At 39.1% G+C, this 5,984-nt stretch overlaps 1 long non-coding RNA gene across 1 annotated transcript; it reads right to left on the reverse strand.

The window, feature by feature from the left end:
• Positions 1 to 985: 985 nt before the first annotated feature.
• On the reverse strand, positions 986 to 5,602 carry LOC105357178. The gene is made up of 6 exons (XR_002873189.1): positions 5,159 to 5,602; positions 3,308 to 3,536; positions 3,017 to 3,176; positions 2,709 to 2,919; positions 2,455 to 2,611; positions 986 to 1,420 (listed from the first exon to the last, which is right to left on the reverse strand). It is a non-coding gene; the product is annotated as an uncharacterized LOC105357178 (long non-coding RNA).
• Between the last annotated feature and the right edge of the window lie 382 nt (positions 5,603 to 5,984).

Below are 5,984 nucleotides of genomic sequence, written 5' to 3' on the forward strand. Positions count from 1 at the left end.
GGCGTTAAAGCGTCAAAAAAAAAAAACGCCTCGGGTTCGTTTTTTTTTTTCGACGCGTCGCGTCGAAATCTACTCGACCAATGAGAACGGCGCTTTTGCTCACGTGTCTGGAGCTTCTGAAGTTACAGTAAAACACAACTTGGGGGCGCTCAAACAAAACTGCCTTGCTGAGCACACATACCAGCGAAGAAGATAGACGCCAAGTAGCGTCTACACAGCCGCGAAGCAATAATGACGGACATTCTAAAACATCCCCGAACCAAGCACCAGTTGGAGCTACTGGTGCTTGAAATATTCATGTTTTCTTTGTTTGATTCTGACAAGCGTGTAAATACTTGCTCTCTTCTTCTGAGTGAAAAGCGACTTTAAGAAGCGTAAAGTTGCGCAGCGCCACCTTGTGTACAGGAGTATTTCGGTTTTACATTAAGCGCCATCTAATGTCAGGGAATGAAATTGCATGTTCACTCCACTCATCGTCAGCGAAAATCGCCTGGGTGTGAACACAAAAAACGTGGCGAAAAACGCTGGCGAATAACGCCTGGCGAATATTCGTCCCGGTGTGTACGGGCCTTAAGACGTTCATGAGACAAATCTGAGAAGAATGAGTCCTAAAAGAGATCTCATCGTTGTCTGTCTGATGTCTCTTTCATGTCTTAATCATTTCTCTTGAATGTCTAACCAAAGCCGTTAATGAGAATGATATTTGAGATATATTTGAGAAAGAAAAGAGAATTTATTTTTATAGCAATGGTCGCCAATCCTGGTCCTCAAGGGCCACCATCCAGTAGGGTTTAGATGTTTCTTTGCTCCCCAGATGTGAATCAACAGGTGATTAACCACCTCCTGCAGAACTTGAGGAGGCAATTCAACCACTGCAGCAGATCTGTTGGAGCAGGAAAACAGCTAAAACATCCAGAACAGTGACCTTCAAGGACCAGGATGGGAGACCACTGATATACAGTAACAGTAAAAACAATACTAGAAATGTAAATGCTTTACACTTTATTTGGGCAGCACCATCATCAGTACAGCATTTGAATTGTGGTAGCAGTATTAGACACTTTTTAAAATATTAAATGCATTAAGTACATGAACCGTGGCGTACTCAATCTGGTTGACATGCTGGTCATGAATACTTCCAGATTTTAAACAACACACTGAAAAAAAACAACATTATAAAAACATAAACATAAAAACATTCTCTGAAACTTGCAGACTATCAAATCCATGAACCAATTTGAGAACAAAATTAAGATTAAAAATAAGAAAAAAGATGGAAGAGAAACCAGTCCGCATACTGTAGATCATAGCAGTGGCCTTAGAACCTGCTCTGCCCTACATTTGCTGACAAAGGCTTTCTTGAGCTTGGCCTCTTCAATTTGTTCCCAACCAGGTAGAGTGGCACATCTTAGGACATCAGCTGTAAGACAAGAACATTAAAATCTGGCATGAGTAAATTGATAATAGACCGCACATAACAAACAAAGATAACACTTCAAGCTAGAAGCAAACTGTAGTTTTATAAAAGCAGCTGCATAATGCTACCATAAGATTACGTTTCTGTCATCCCTAAAAGCAGCCACACGTCGCTAGAGAGGACATCTGTTTCAGTTAAAAAAATTTAAATGCAGCATACTATGGGCATTAACTATTTAACAAATAAGGTTCAAATCTGTTTCATTTCATTTTTCATGATACAGTCCAGATCAAACATTTAAGAAATGATCAAAAGTCTCATTTTGCATGGTGGGCTCTTAACAAGGGAAAAATAATACCCCTGTCTTAATTGGGACGCTGAGGGCTGACCGTGTCAGACAGCAAACTGTGGAATAAGATATTTCAACGAATATATATTATGCTATGATTAAGAATTTTGTGGTCAATATTTTTTGGATTGTTCAGAATATTTCCATTAGTTTTTTAAATGAGAGCACTTTGGCTTAGGTCTTTGTTCTGTTTGAGACTGAAGAATTATCCCTTAGTGGTACAAAAGTAAAGATTGGAAAAAAGTCTGTTATACTTAGAAAACTTCATAAAGCCACCCTTTAAATTGTATTTTATTTCTTTTAATGTGACACAATCTTGCTATTTAAATCAAATTACCCCAAAATAAGGATTTTCAAAGCTAAATTTTAGGTTAGCCAGGGCTGCTCATTCCTGGTCCTTGGGATCCATCACCCTGACTGTTTTCCAGATCTCCAAGCCCTGCTAGCTGTTGATCAGCTCAACCAGATGTCTCCACATTCTGACTGAATGAACACACCTGGTCCAGGTAATCAGCAGCAAGCAATTCAGTGAGAGTTGGAAAACAAGCAGGCTAGTAGATCTCAAGGACCAGGGATGAGCAGCCCTGAGTTAGATTAATAAAAGATTAATTAGAATAATTAACTGCAGGTCATGATTAACTAACCACACCCAAAAATGAATCGCATGACAGCACTCATAAATATGTACCTTTGCAGAAACTCCAGGGTTGAAGCCAGCTCAGTTGGATAATGACTGTTAAAGCAGAAGTAGCTTCCGAACATCAGTCATAGTGCTGCAATGTTGTTGTGTACGATGGAGCGGTTCCAAATGAGCATGAACCTCCTTGGGGAAAAGCAAGACTGTCCTAAAGACAGAACAATGGATAAAGTAAACATGTCACTCATGTACAGTGTACAAAGACAAAACCTTTAGAATAATTTAACACTGGAAACTTTACTTACCACATACAATAACAGTTGGAGTCAACGGCACCTGCTGCAGCTGGACCTCGTCTGCATCTTCTACAAGAACATGGCATCCTCCTCATTAAAGTAGCAGAGCAGAAGAAAGCGCATCTCTTTAACATCTCATCTCTTCTGAGCAGCCACTCTGCTCTCCCCGCATCATCTGCAGCCTTTTAGAGTTTGGAAAAACGTCTTGCTTTCATCATTTCTGCAACAAGAGTGCAAACCATTTCCTTCCTTAGTCTTGGGCCAGGTCTCTTTCCAAAGACTCTCCAAAGACTGCACAAATTCCTCAGAAAACTTACTCCATAGAATTTCAAAGCTGTCCTCCCAGTCAATGTACGTACAGTCCTTGGCTTCTGGAAGATGTGGATGACAAACTTCTCGGTGACTATAACAAAAGTGATGATGATTGTGTTGGTGAGGTCTCAACAGATGACGATGTGCTGTTCTCTGGCGTTTGGTCTGCAACAAAAAACAAACAAACAAACAGTATAAGTGTATTAAGTTTATACTGTACTGTCAGTGTGTTACCATTCATATTCATATCCACTTCCGTGCATTACAAAAACTCATTTGTAATGTTTGACACTCACATTTCAATTTCCAGAAAGCAAGACGTTTCCGGGCTTGAACAGGTCTCAAAGCTGGCAGCAAGTCAGCCTCTTCTATGAATCGTAGATCCTCATACAACTCCATTTATTCCAATGGACTGCAAGTGTTCTTCCAGGATGTCTTTTGTGGCTCTGGTAGGACCTCCGTAATGGCAGTGTGGAGGAACATGGGTTCTGATTCACTCATTTTCACGTGTAGAATTTAGATCACCTTGAATCAGAGAGGGGGAAAAAAAACATCACGTACACACATTTTATACAGCACATAGTAAGATCTGGAAAGGTTTTTAAATATGATTTATGATTCACTAAAATCCTCGTACATATCAGTGTTGACATTTGTTGTCTTAGCTACATCTGTGCTCTCTAAACATCTCCACCACTGACAGAGGGCTGAGAACATGTTTCCCTAATATGCATACTTAAATTTTCAGATTATGCTTTCTAGACCAGTGTTTTTCAACCTTTTCTGAGCCACGGCACACTTTAACCTTAAAAGAAATCCCGCGGCACACCAGCATCCAAAAATGAAAAAAAAAAAAAAGGAGAAACTCATAGTCTGTATTGATCTACAGCCCCTCCACAATCTCACATGCATTTTTGAGATAATTGTAGCAGAAAAAGCTGGAAGCTACAGCTGTTTTTTTCTCTAAAAGATGCAATAAAAGTTAAGTTAGAAGATTTAAAAACAGTTTGATGTGTGTTCGTTGGTTTCAAGACGTTTAACAACAGATCTCCGTATGCGCTGTCACTCACAACCCAATGCATCATGGGAGATGTAGTGCATAAAACGGCCGGAGATTGCTTTACGGAGCTTCATTGTTTTGTTCTCTTGTTCCACGGTCTGATACCGGATTCTGTGGAAAGGTACACCGCTAAAGACGAGCTTTAGCTGCTATTTTTTTTTTAGAACTGAGCGACTTTACGAGCTAATTCGGGACAAGGAAGTGAAGACTTTAACCACTTCTGATTGGTCAGACTGATGACATGTGATTAAGCCTTCAAGAATGATTGGTGGAGACAGTTAAAGGGACGGGACGTTTCCAAAATACAGCCGATGGTGCAGCTGAATCGCGGTACCTTATCAAAATGTCTTTAATAAAATAAAATAAACGCAAAGAAAAAGTATTTTATGATCTTTTATATTCCTAACTCCTCAGTGTTTTATCAGGGCCTGTTTGGATGAACAGCTGAAATCATGGAGATGGAAAATGTTTTTAGATCAGTTAATGAGGGCAATTTCCCACGGCACACTTGACCATCTCCCACGGCACACTAGTGTGCCGCGGCACACTAACACTGGTTGAAAAACACTGTTCTAGACATGTGAGCAGTTAATGATGACTTTACTTTAAACACATGTCCATAACCAGTTTCAAAAGATGACATGCCAGGCCAAACGTCTGCAAGATGATCTTTTAAACAAGATAAAAGCTTATACAGCGTAAAAATTGAACATACAGTGAAACTGCACATTTTGAAGTTTGCAATAATGGAAATGGTCTGTGGTGTCGTCACACTGTGAATGGGATGAACCATGCAGACCCTTAACTTAATGAAGAGCAAAATGTCTTCCAACAGTTACTTAGCACTCACGCGTTTGGAAAAATATCGAGGCTCATTCCTCCTGTAAACTCTGCACTGCAAATAACTCTTCAATGTCTCTATTTTTTATTACAAAAAGCACAAGTAAACCTTTGTAAAATGTAATAATTACTTATACAGCCAAAGCCACCGCGAGTAGCCCAGACGTCTGCATTTGGCGGAGCTAGCTTAAAACACCTTTAGCATTCAACTGAGTTCAGAGTTGGAGGAAAGAAATCGCAAACTTACCGTGCAAACTTCAAAGATTTTACTTGAATCTTTTCCAGACAAGCAAAAAAATGTTGGAGATTCATCCCACGGATTGTTAAAACGCAGAAAAAATACGACAAACGGTCGTCAAAAGTCTCTCGTTCTCTGCACTTCTCCCGCTTGCAGATTCCGGCCCGTTGGTGACGTCAACCACAGAGTTTTCCCTCCCACTGTGATCAACCAATCAGAAATCTGTGTCAAGTGAGGCTGTGATACAGTTTAAAATTCAAATCGGGTTACTCCAGGCTTCTGTTTGTTCAATATGATGCAGACTAAGATCAAGAAAAAAGAAAATATTTTCAGCTTGTAAGGCTGCATGAAGGGGGATTTTTAAAGACAAAGATAAAGTAACTCAAACTGAACCCCATAAATCTGTACCGTCCTAAAGTTGATTTATTTATTTGATTATTTTTATTTGTGTATTTTATTTGTTTCAAATGTAAGATCTATTTTTTGTTCACTTTAAGGTGATCCAAATATGATCCCAAATGTCCTTTATTTAGTTCAGACATCAATGTGTTAAATGTTTTATACCCACCAATATATAAGTGTGTGTATATGCACTTATGCGTGTATGCATGTGTGCCAGTGCATGCGTGTGTTTGTGTTTAACTAAACCTAGCACCATTAACCCAACATACATTCTTGTTCATTTATGTTTATCTAAGCAGTCAAAAAAAAGTTTATTAAATCGACACTGCAACGTTGTCTTGAAATTTCATGTTTTTTAAAAAGTTTCAAAAATATGTCTTTTGAGGACATGACCGTCTTAATGATTTAACTTTTTTTTCTTGAAATTGTAATT

This window comes from Oryzias latipes, chromosome 4 (assembly GCF_002234675.1).
Source record: "Oryzias latipes chromosome 4, ASM223467v1".
Taxonomy (NCBI): Eukaryota; Metazoa; Chordata; class Actinopteri; order Beloniformes; family Adrianichthyidae; genus Oryzias; species Oryzias latipes.